The 11,833-nt window shown below is 47.1% G+C and overlaps 1 pseudogene; it reads right to left on the minus strand.

Moving 5' to 3' along the window:
* Nucleotides 1-3,965: 3,965 nt before the first annotated feature.
* The window catches only part of LOC107293593, a 39,617-nt pseudogene continuing 31,749 nt past the window's right edge, over nt 3,966-11,833 (minus strand).

Consider the following 11,833-nt stretch of genomic DNA (forward strand, 5'->3'; position numbering starts at 1 on the left):
TCTGGGCCAGGGGAGCCCTCTTTTATGGGATTCCCCTGGCTCGTAATCACACAATTCCATTGGCTGGTAAGACCCCGTTGCTAGTTAGCCAACCAGCAACGGGCATGAAACTGTATGCAGATGGAGAAGGGCAATCACCCTTAATGGGTGATCAGGATGCGCATAGGGGATTAGGGGGGGAATACAAAAGAACACAACAGCTTGTGTACCTTGAACTTTGCAATAGGGTAAGTTAAGTAGTATTTATATTTGCTGCTCCATTTCACACAGGAAAAGCCTTTGGTCTGCCTTACAGAGAGAGAAATAATCACAGCAAAAGAAAATGTTTTCAGTTGAAGTGGTGGTGGAGGGAATGTAGAGGATCTTTATTTCAACCACTGAAAGAGGATGTTATTCTTAAATTCTGCAAAACATATTTTCTATCACCGACCTGTCATCCATTCCTGTGTATAAACATCACATTTGCTGGAAGATAAGAACATTCCTTATTCATTTCCCTTTTAATGTGAAATTGGCACTGCACCCTCAATACATAGACTGATTTTGTTAGCAATGGACAGCCACCAGTTCATCACCAAGGGTTTTCACAATCTGTCCACGTAGGCACCTCTTTGCAAGACTGGCAGTCACAAAGCTGGACAGAATGAAAATGGATTCTGAATTACCTTGCTCTCACCAGGGAGCACCAGATCTACAAAGGTCAGGTCTAAGGTTATTATTGAAAGAGTGCTTGGAAGCTCTGAGCAGGGCTGTCTCCCCTGCAGTCTAATATGTGGATAAAGAGAGAACTTCAGTAACTGACATTGATACTTTGGAGATATGGTGCTTAGTGACTGAGGGTTGAGATTGTCTACTGTGCCTTAGCAAACAAATTTTCAAGATATTAGAAAGGAAGGTGGAAAATTCCCAATACTTCAGCCTCTTCCTTTCTTTGGATAGAGATGAATAGAATAGAATAGAGCTGGAAGGGACCTTGGAGGTCTTTTAGTCCAGCCCCTTGCTCGAGCAGGAGAACATATACCATTTCAGAAAAGTGACTGTCCAGTCTCTTCTTAAAAATTTCCAGTGATGGAGTGCCCAGGAATTCTGAAGACAAGCTGTTCCACTGGTTAATTATCCTCACTCTCAGGAAGTTTCTCCTTAATTCCAGGTAGCTTCTCTCTTTGGTCAGTTTCCAACCATTGTTTCTTGTCCTGCCCTCTGGTGCTTTGGAGAATAGTTTGATGCCCTCTTCTTTGTGGCTGCCTCTCAAATACTGGAATACAGCTGTCATGTCATCCCTGTTTCTTCTTTTCTTTAGACTAGCCAAACCCAAGTCCTGCAGCTGTTCTTCATATGTTTCAGTCTCCAGGCCTTTGACCATCTTAGTTGCTATTCTCTGAACTTTTTGCAAGGTCTCAACATCTTTTTTGTAGTATGGTTGCCAAAATTGGTTGCAGTATTCCAGGTGTGGTCTTACTAGGGTTGTATAAAGCGGTACTAATACTTCGTGTGATCTTGATTCTATGCCTCTGTTTATACAACACAGTTGCTGTTTTTGAGCCAGGTCTTGCCTAATCTGTACTTAAACCTTTGGTTTTTCCTGCCTAAATATAAAACTTTGCTTTTCTCCACATTAAAACTCATTTTGTTGGATAGGGCCTATTGTTTATCAAGATCTTTTTGGATCCTGAGTTTGTCTTCTGGGGTGTTGGCTACTCCTGTCAGCTTAATGTCATCTGCAAATTTGATGACTACAGTTTGTCAGCCAGCTACAGAGCAATCTGATGGTATTGTTGTCTATCCCACCTTTTTCTAGCTTACTAAGCAGCAGGTTGTGATCTACTTTGTCAAATGCCTTACTGAAGTCTAAGTATACTGTGTCCACAGCGTTTCACTGGTCTACTAATTTAGTCACTTTATCAAAGAATGAAATAAGATTGGTTTGACATGATCTGTTTTTGACAAACCCATGCTGGCTACTTGTTATAACTTTGTTTGCTTCTAGTTGTTCGCAGATCTGTTTTTGATTATCTTTTCCAGGATCTTCCCAGGTATTAATGTTAAACTGATTGATCTGTAGTTTCCTGGGTCTATCTTTTTTTCTTTCTTGAAGATGGGAACCACATCAGCCCTTTTCCAATCATCAGGTATTTCCCTGATGCTCCAGGATTTTAGAAAGATGTGGGACAATGGTTCTGAGATAACATCTATATGCTCCTTCAGAACTCTGGGATGTAATCTGTTGGGTCCTGGGTCCCAAGCTGGGGTATGTGTTCTCTTACCATTTTCTTGCTTATTTTAATTTTTGTTTCTAGTTTGTCTTTTGCAGTAGTTTTTTTGGTACGTTGGGTTATTTTTGTATTCCGTTCGTTGGCAATTGACAAAGACACATGGTGAACAAGCAAGCTCTTTATTAACCTTCTCCTACAACCAAGCAAGCAGTAAAAGGCACGGAGGCCTTTTATAGGGCCCTAAACCCAGACAGTGTTAACCAATAGGAACTGGCTGTTTTCGCGCCTTGCGCATGCGCGCAAGGCTGGCGCCAACCAGTCTGGTCCCGGGCAGCTTTTGGTTTGCCTGGGACCATTTGCAACATTTCTGAGCCTGCTCACTACTCCAGCAGGCTCAGGACACAACACCCCTCCCCCCTAGATAAAACACACCTTAGCTGTACACACAGGTACATTGTTCAAAAGGGCAGGGAGAGTGGAGTTACACTGGCCTGCACACAGGCAAAACACTTTGACAAAATGATTATTTAACTAAACAAAATGCACCCAAAATCATAATAGTATATGACACTCTGTACTGAGTGTTATCCAACATCATGTTACAGACTAGCAAGGTTCCCCTTGTATTGACAGAAACCTCACATAATCTCCCAGATGTTTGGGTGGGCACTTGGCCTGCTGTGATCTTCTAATGGCCGGAGAGTGTGCCTGGCCTACCTGCTTGTCTGCCAGGCTAGGCAGGCCAGGACTTTGATTCCCCAAATACCCAGGTGACCCACTGGCTGCTGACTGGCTGGACCCTCTGAGTCCAAGCCAGTGTACCTTGGAGGGGTGGAAGTTCCCGAGTCCACAATGGACTCCTCTTGGGAACACTGTCCCTCGAGCCCAAGGCCAGCAGTTGGAGTGGCCTGAGTGGCGGAAGTGCCCCAGTACTCCATAACCCCCGTGCACGTGCCGGAGGTGCCACAGTCAGGAGCCACCTCCATGGCAACCCCCCTTGCTGCAGACTTCCTTTTCGGAGCAATAACTGAACTGTGAGAGTGCCCCTGATGGAATTCCCTGTCTGGGGCTGTGTTTGAATTGTGAGGATACCCCTGGTGCAACTCCCTGTCTGGAGCACTATCTGAAGTATTTGGATTATGTGGGTACCCCCGGTGCAACTCCCTGTCTGGAGCAATAACTGATGTGCGGGATGAACCCCTTTCTGGGGAATTTCTGTTCGGAGCACTTGCTGAACCTTGGGATGACCCCCAAACAGCCTCAGTGGCAGTCTCAGCAGCTTGTGAGACACTGTTAGGACTGGGAACCTGTGACCCAGAATGCAGATTATGGTCCTCCCCCCCCCAGAGCAGAGCCAGGAGCGGAAGCGTGGCTGTTAAGCCTCCAGCGCAGTTGATCTATGTGTCTGCGAATAACACATCCATCATCCAAGGCTACTTCGTATGACAGCGGCCCAGAGACCTTGCATACCACTGCTGTGACCCAGAGATGTCCAAGCCCATAGTTCCTTGCCCAGACCGGATCGCCCACCTGAAGTCTCCTAGATGCCCGTGGTTGTGACACCTGTGAGGCCACCCGGTCTGGGTGCAACCTGTCCAGTTTGGTGATGAGGCGGTGACCCCAGCGGAGTTTTGCTGGGCTCTTCCCTGTGGCTGTGCAAGGTGTGGTGCGGTGTGCAAGAAGGAAATCTGCTAACCTGTGATGCCAGTTACCGTAAGTCAGTTTCTTGAGAGCATCTTTGGTAGTGCGCACCATCCACTCTGCTTGGCTGTTGGAAGATGGGTGGAAGGGAGCAGAAGTCGCATGCCGGATCAAGTTGGCCTGAAGAAAAACCTGGAACTCAAAAGAGGTAAATTGGGGGCCATTATCTGAAACCAGGACATCTGGAAGTCCATGTGAGGCGAAAATTCCTCTCAACACCTGGATGGTCCTGGCAGTAGTAGTGGAGGAAACAGGAATAACCTCTAGCCACTTGGAATGGCTGTCAACGAGGAGAAGGAAGAATTGCCCCTGAAAGGGCCCAGCGTAATCAATATGTACCTGTGACCACAGGGTTTGAGTTTCCTCCCACCTATGTACTGGGGCCTGAGGCATTTCAGGCCTTGACTGCTGGCACACTTGGTACCCGTGCACCTGCGCTTCAATGGCTTTATCGAGCCCAGGCCACCAGAGATGGCTGCGCGCAAGCGCTTGGCTTTATTGAGCCCAGGCCACCAGAGATGGCTGCGTGCAAGCGCTTTCATCCTTACTATACCTGGATGTCCCTCATGCAGAGAGATCAAGATTCTAGACCTCAATGAGGCTGGGATGACTACCCTACTACCCCATAACAGGCACCCCTTGAAAGTGGAAAGTTCATGCTTCCTTTGCCAGAAGCTTTGAAACTCTGTATCTGGACACGTGTCAGGCCATCCTGACAACACCCATGTCAGCACGCGTGTGAGCGTGTGATCAGTGGCAGTTTCTGCAGTCACGTCCCTAGCATTGAGGGGAGATTCAGGCAACTCCTGAATGGAGAGAATGTTAATAGCAGGAGCAGGATCTGCCTCTATTTGTTTTAGAGGTAATCTGCTGAGGCCGTTTGCGTGGCCCATCTCTTTTCCAGATTTGTGAATGAGTATATAATCATATGCTGACAGGAAAATTGACCATCTCAGCATACATGGAGAAATAATGTGTGGTGTCTGTTTGTTAGTTGTAAACAAACCCAGCAAAGGCTTATGGTCTGTATAGACTGTGAAATGGTGGCCATATAAGAAATCATGGAATTTCTTTATGCCAGCCACTATGGCCAAGGCTTCTCTGTCAATCTGAGCATAATTCCACTCTGCAGATGACAGAGTCCTTGAATAATATGCTACAGGGACTTGTGTCCCATCAGCCTTCAGGTGGCTAAGTACAGCTCCCACCCCATAAGGAGATGCATCGCATGCGATGCATACAGGCAGTTGCTCATTGAAATGCGCTAATACAGCATTTGAAGAGAGCAATGCCTTAACCTCATTGAAAGTCCTTTCATGGACTTTAGTCCACTGCCATGGAGCTGCTTGTCTAAGAGCCGGTGTAACGGCTCTGCCACTGCAGCCTTATGTGGGAGGAATGCGTGATAGAAATTTAAGAGCTTCAAGAAAGCTTGCAGCTCGCTCTTGGACTTGGGACTTGGGGCCTGCTGAATCGCTTGAAACTTGGCTTCAGCAGGGTGGATGCCTTGGGCATCAATCCTGAAACCTAAGAAGTCAGTGGAAGTGACTCCTATTTTGCATTTGTCTTGCTTCAATTTAAGGCCTGCTTTGTGGAAACGAAGCAAGACAGCCCTTAACCTTTCTGCTAGATTTTGAGATGACTCCCCAGCAATGAGGACGTCATTGAAGTAGGGACAGACCCCAGGAATACCACGAAGTGTGCGTTCCATGACACTTTGGAATATGCCAGGGGCTACATTAACCCCAAATTGCAGTCTTTTAACCTTAAAGGCCCCTCTGTGTGTTACAATCGTCTGGGCCTCTGCAGTTGCCTCATCAACAGGTAGCTGTTGATAGGCCTGTGCCAAATCAAGTTTCGCAAAAAGGCGCCCCCTTGAGGGAGGCCAGAATGTGGCTTACAACAGGCACTGGATATGCATGCTGTTGCAATGCTTTATTCAATGTGTACTTATAGTCTGTGCATATGCAGACTTCTCCACTAGCCTTTAGAGGCGTGACTATGGGGGTTTCCCATGGACTAGAGTCCACAGGTTCTAAAATGCCCTGCTGGAGCAATTTGTCCAGCTCTGCATCTATCTTGCTTTTGAGGGCAAAAGGCACCCTTCTAAACTTGACCCTGATGGGCGTGATAGTTGGGTCTAAACGTAATGCAATGGGGGGCCCCTTGTAGGATCCTAGCTCTGAGCTAAACATATCAGCAAACTCCTTGCAGACTTCTGCAAGGCCCAACATTTGCAAGCTGTGAAGCCCAGTCACTTGGATTCCCAGAGCCTCAAACCAATCAAGTCCAATAAGACTCGCGCATTCACCCCCAACTACCACCACATCCAGGAAACCCTCAAAATCCTTACGCTGCACTTTGAGCGTGGCCTCCCCCTTCACACTGACTTTGGAATTCTGAAAGTCAGTGAGTATTAAATTTGATGGCTTGAGTTTAACTCGGCCACTACTGCTGCAAATCCTTTTGAAGGTGTCAAGTGAAATGATTGTCCAACTCCATCGATAAGGGAACCCCTTGCAACTTCACGTCAATGCGAAGTTTTTTCTTAAGGGGCTTGTGTGTCCCTGTCCTCAGAATACTCCTGCACGATGCATAGAAACCCACCCTGTGTTGGCTGGGGACCCTGGTACCTTTCTGAAGCAATTCTTCCCGAGGTTGGACCTTCTGGCGACCCAAACAGACGGCAGCAATGTGGCCTTGCCTGCTACATGCCCGGCAAATGGCGGAGCGGAATCTGCAGTCAGCTCTCTTGTGGCATCCTCCACACCCGAAGCACTGAAGAGATGCTGGGGCCTTGTCTGGACGCCCCTTTGGCCTTCTTTCTGCTGGCTGGTGAAGTCTGTCCACCTCCTCTTCAGGATCCGCTTCTGAATCTTTTTGAGCATCCTCTTGATGGACAGTCATGGTGACTGGAGGGTTCCTGGCAAGCCGCAAAGCCTTCACAGTGCCGCCTGCTGCTTCCTCAGCTGCAACCTCTCTTAAAGCATCTTGAAACGATACTTCTTCTTTTGCAAAGATCTTCTGTTGCAGTTCTCTACTTCGTAGGCCACACACGAAACGATCTCGCAGCCTCTCTTCCAGGTCCTTGAACTCACAAGGCCTGGCCGCTTGTCTTAAGGCAGCGATGAAGTCCGCAGCAGATTCACCCGGCCTCTGGTCTCTCTGCTCAAACGCATGCCTCCAAGCGATGATAGACAATTTAGGCTGGAAATGTTCCTTCAGCATCTTCTTCAAGTCAGCATACGTTACTGACTCCAGAAGTGCAGGGGCCACCAGATTTTCCTCGATGTCAAAGGCTTCCTGTCCATAGGCACACAGAAGAGTTGCCGCCTTCAGGCCATCTTTCCTGATTTGATTTACTCTAAAGTAGTTCTCCACCCTTGCTACGTATGAATTCCATCTCTCTGGGTGGGAGACATCAAAGTCTGTCAAGTGGCCTATTTTCGACATCGTAAACTTTTACGGCCTTCGCTAATTGCCTCCTCTGCAAGCTAGTATTTTTTTGGGGAAAGGGTCCTTTTGCCGAGCTCACCTCCAGTGATGCTATACTGGCAGGCTGAGTCGCGAACGCAGGACGCTGTCTTCCGTCTTCAACTTTCTAGGTGAGTCCTATTTGTTCCTTTTGCTTGCAGGGATCCCACCTTCATCGCCATTTTTGTGTATTCCGTTTGTTGGCAATTGACGAAGACACATGGTGAACAAGCAAACTCTTTATTAACCTTCTCCTACAATCAAGCAAGCAGTAAAAGGCACGCAGGCCTTTTATAGGGCTCTAAACCCAGACAGTGTTAACCAATAGGAACTGGCTGTTTTTGCGCCTTGTGCATGCGCACAAGGCTGGCGCCAACCAGTCTGATCCCGGGCAGCTTTTGGTTTGCCCGGGACCATTTGCAACATTTCTGAGCCTGCTCACTACTCCAGCAGGCTCAGGACATAACAGGTTATAATTTCTTTTTGTGTGAAGACTGATTCAAAGAATGAGTTAAGCAGCTCTGCTTTTTCCCTACTGTCTGTTACTTCCTTGCCATCTTCTCTCTTTAGTGGACCTACAATTTCCTTGACTTTTTTGTTGTTATTAATATGTTGAAAGAAACTTTTTTTATTGTCCTTGATTTCTGTTGCAAGTCTTTGTTCATTCTGAGCCTTTGCTTTCCTGACTTGATCTTTGCATGTTCTGGCTGTCTGCTGATAATCAACCTTAGTTATGTGTCCCTCTTTCTATTTTTTGTACTTGTCCTTTTTGTCTTTCAGTTTGTCAGAGAGAGCTTTGTGCTGCCATGCTGGTTTCTTCTTGAATTTCTTGTTTTTGTTTTTCAGTGATATTGTGCTGGACTGAGCTTTTATTATCATATTTCCCACACTTCTTGCGTTGTTTTCCCCTTTAGGATTTTCATCCATGGAATCTTTCCTAGGTTCTCTCTGAGTTTGTTAAAATCAGCCCTTTTGAAGTTTAAGTCTCTGGTTGGATTATTTTCGATTGCTTGTGTTTGCATTATATTGAATTTCAGCATGATGTGGTCACTTTCACCCAAGGTTCTGACACCTTCAACTCCCTCTATCTCTTCTTCTCGATTAGTAAGGATTAGGTCCAGTATAGCTTTACTTCTAGTTCTATCCTCTACCTTTTGGATGATAAAGTTGTCAGCTAGGTTGGTTAAGAATCTGCTTGAGCTTCCACTCGCTGCAGAGTTTGTGTCCCAGTTGATATCTGGATAGTTGAAGTCTCCCGTTACTACTGTGGTATGCTTCCTACATATGTTTGTTAACTAGTTGGCAAAGAGTTCATTTATTTCTTCTGATTGGTTGAATGGAATATTTGCATGTAATACACCTATGGCAATGTCACTTTTCCCCCCTTTTATATTAACCCATTTACCTTCTAGAGAGATTTTATCTTTGATCACATGCATTTATGTAGATATGTTGTGTTCTCTTACATATAGTGCAACTCCCCCTCCTCTTTTTGTAGATCTATTTCCTTGGAATAATTTGTATCCATCCATCAGTCCATTCCAGTCATAGTTTCGTCCCACCAGGTTTCTGTAATGTCAACTATGTCATACCTGCCCTCATGTACTATTGCTTCTAGTTCGCTCTGTTTGTTCCAGACACTTTGAGCATTTGTATATAAGCTGCAAATACTGTATATTCTTGCTTTGACATAAGCCTATCCATGGGTATGTTTCCTATGTCTCCTGATTGTCGTTGGAGTTTTTCTTTTTTCTCATCACTACCTACCTCATTGTTTGATTTGTTTTCTTGGGATTTATGACTGGTTTTGTGTTCTAGAGATTTTAGTTTAAAGTCCTCCTGATGAGTTGGGCCAGTCTTTTTCTGAGTACATTTTCCCCTGTTTTCGTGAGGTGCATTCCATCCCTTGCCAAGAGTCCTTCATGTAGGAAATGCAGTCCATGGTCCAGGAAACCAAAGTTTTCTTCGTGACACCAACCCTTTAGCCAGTGGTGTCAACGCTGCAAATACTGTATATTCTTGCTTTGACAATATGCAGAACTGTCTGGTATTTTTATAGTTAAACCAGGCAACAGGAGAAAAGGGAGGAGAATAAGGATAGCCCGGGAAAAAGAAACCGGAAGTAAATCACATCTTCCAAGTTAATTGGAAGATGTGAACCATGACCCCAAAATAAGGGGGGGGGGAAATGCTTAGAATGTATATGTGTAACGGAAAAGAAGCAGCCAGATCTAAGCATTTCCACAATGCTGTACTGACGTCTCTGTAACCTTAATAAATGCTTTTAGGAAAAATATGCCTGAAAGTCCTTTTAAGTGTTTCGTTAATCAGACACATGACATCATGCTTAGATCTCATCTCCTTTTAAAACGACCTGGGGTCCCAAACTCCATCCACTGCCTCTAGGCTTGAGAGGTGCTGGTAAAGATTTGGGGAAGATCACATTATGGAGAAAAAAAATTGTCTGAGGCCAGCCCCCTGGCTGCAACAGTTTCCCCGGGGGGGGGGAGAAGCGACAGCTGGCAAGCCAGGAGAGAGAGGAATCTGGCAGATTTCCCAGCTGAAAGCGAAGACTTCAAAAGCAGAATTTGGTGAGTCACTGGAGAGGCTTCAAGACATAGAGGTGAAAGCTCCTGAAGACGGAGGGAATCCCAAATTGAGGCTTCTGCAGCAATGGGCAGGGAGGCACCCCCCACACATAGATGATCAGCAGCAACTGAGCTTACCACAGCTAATAGAGGCCTTGCAGCAGCTTGAGGTGATGCAAAAGCCAGGAGAGCTACAGCCGGTGAGCTTGCAAATGAGAGAGGCCCAGCATGTCCAGCAACCATTGAGGGGCCTACAGCAGCAGAGGGCATCACCACCCCCTGCAGTCCAACAGCAGAATACACCACTACAACCCCCACTTGCACAGTCACCATTGGGAGGCCTGCAGCAGCAGGGGGCACCACCAGCCCCTGCTGCCCAGCAGCAGAGAGCCCAGCAATCATTGAATCAGCAGGCAGGATGGGGCCAACAGCAACTGGGGGCACCACGTCAGCAGCAGAGAGCTCAGCAGCCATGGAACCAGCAGCTAGGGTGGGGCCAGCAACAACAGCCCCAGTGGGGGCCACAACAGCTGGTGGTTGCACCAGCCTTCAGCGCAACCTTCGATGGAGACCCAGAGAAGCTGATTTTTTTTCTCAACCAAGGATGCTCTCACTTGAACCGCTGGGCCTGCCACTATCCGGACCCAAGTGCCTTGGTCGACGTTATGGCATCCAACCTAGACGGAGAAGCAGCTGAATGGCTGAATAATTTATATAGCGAGCAAGCCCCCGAATTGTAAGATCGCCACCTCTTTCAATTAAGTCTGAGAGAACGATTTGAGGACCCCTCCATTGGCCTCAAAGCAGCAGGACAAATTCACAAAATAAAACAAGCTGGGAGGCCTGCCCTGGAGTACGTGCGAGAGTTCCGCAAGTTAGCAGGCCGAATAGAGGGGTGGTCCAAACAATCCCTGCTTCAATACTTTGTAGAGGGATTAGACGATCACCTCTCTCAGGCCTGAATTTACAGAGAAGTACCTGACCGACTACAGGAGTGGTACCAGACAGCAGTGAAGCTAGACATTAAGCTCTCTCGCTATAAGAAGCCTCCCCCACACGAACCCGAGCAGCAACCAGAACTACCCGGAAAACAATCACCCCCCAAAAAGCCCTCAACTACGGCAATGGCTGAAAGACCCAGGCCACCAACACGCCCTTTCTTTAAGTGTTTCCGGTGTGGACAAGGACATCGAGTGGCCACCTGTCCAATCCCCTACCCCCGACGGCAGAGCAGACCAGAACCAGCAATGCGAAAGAAACTTGCTCAGCGGCTAACGAGAGAAAAATCCAACCGGCTCACGCAGGAACCCGTCACCCAGATTACACCCCCCACACAGGAGGACGCTGGGACTCCGGTTGGACCCACCCCTATTCTACCCTCCTTTGACAGCGACGATGAAGGAGAGAATGACCCGATGGTGAGTCAACAAACCCTGCCATTTTCACTGGCCGCCAAGCTTATAATCCCTAAGTCTGGGGCACAAATGGCCTTAAATGTGCTAATTGATAATGGATGCACCCGCTGCATTATTAGTCGGCAGTTTGCAATGAGAATGGGCATACGGGCAAAACAGCTTTCCGAAACAGTGAGGTTTGAGCAAGCTGATGGCTCCCTGATGGGAGGGACTCTTGTCACACAATTAACTGAGCCCTTACGCCTAGAAATAGGTGCACACTGGGAATTTATTCGTTTCCTGGTGGCTCCAAAAATGACTGAGACAGTGATCCTAGGGTTAGCCTGGTTAGACAAATGGAAACCATTCATCTGGTGGGAGAAAGGAATGAGAACCATGAGACTACCTATAGGGCCTAATCCCCCTCTTGAGTCAACGGATGTTGCAGGGCACCTTAGGCCAC

This window comes from Protobothrops mucrosquamatus, unplaced genomic scaffold (genome assembly GCF_001527695.2).
Source record: "Protobothrops mucrosquamatus isolate PMUCROS unplaced genomic scaffold, P.Mucros_1.0 scaffold1665, whole genome shotgun sequence".
In the NCBI taxonomy this organism is placed as follows: Eukaryota; Metazoa; Chordata; class Lepidosauria; order Squamata; family Viperidae; genus Protobothrops; species Protobothrops mucrosquamatus.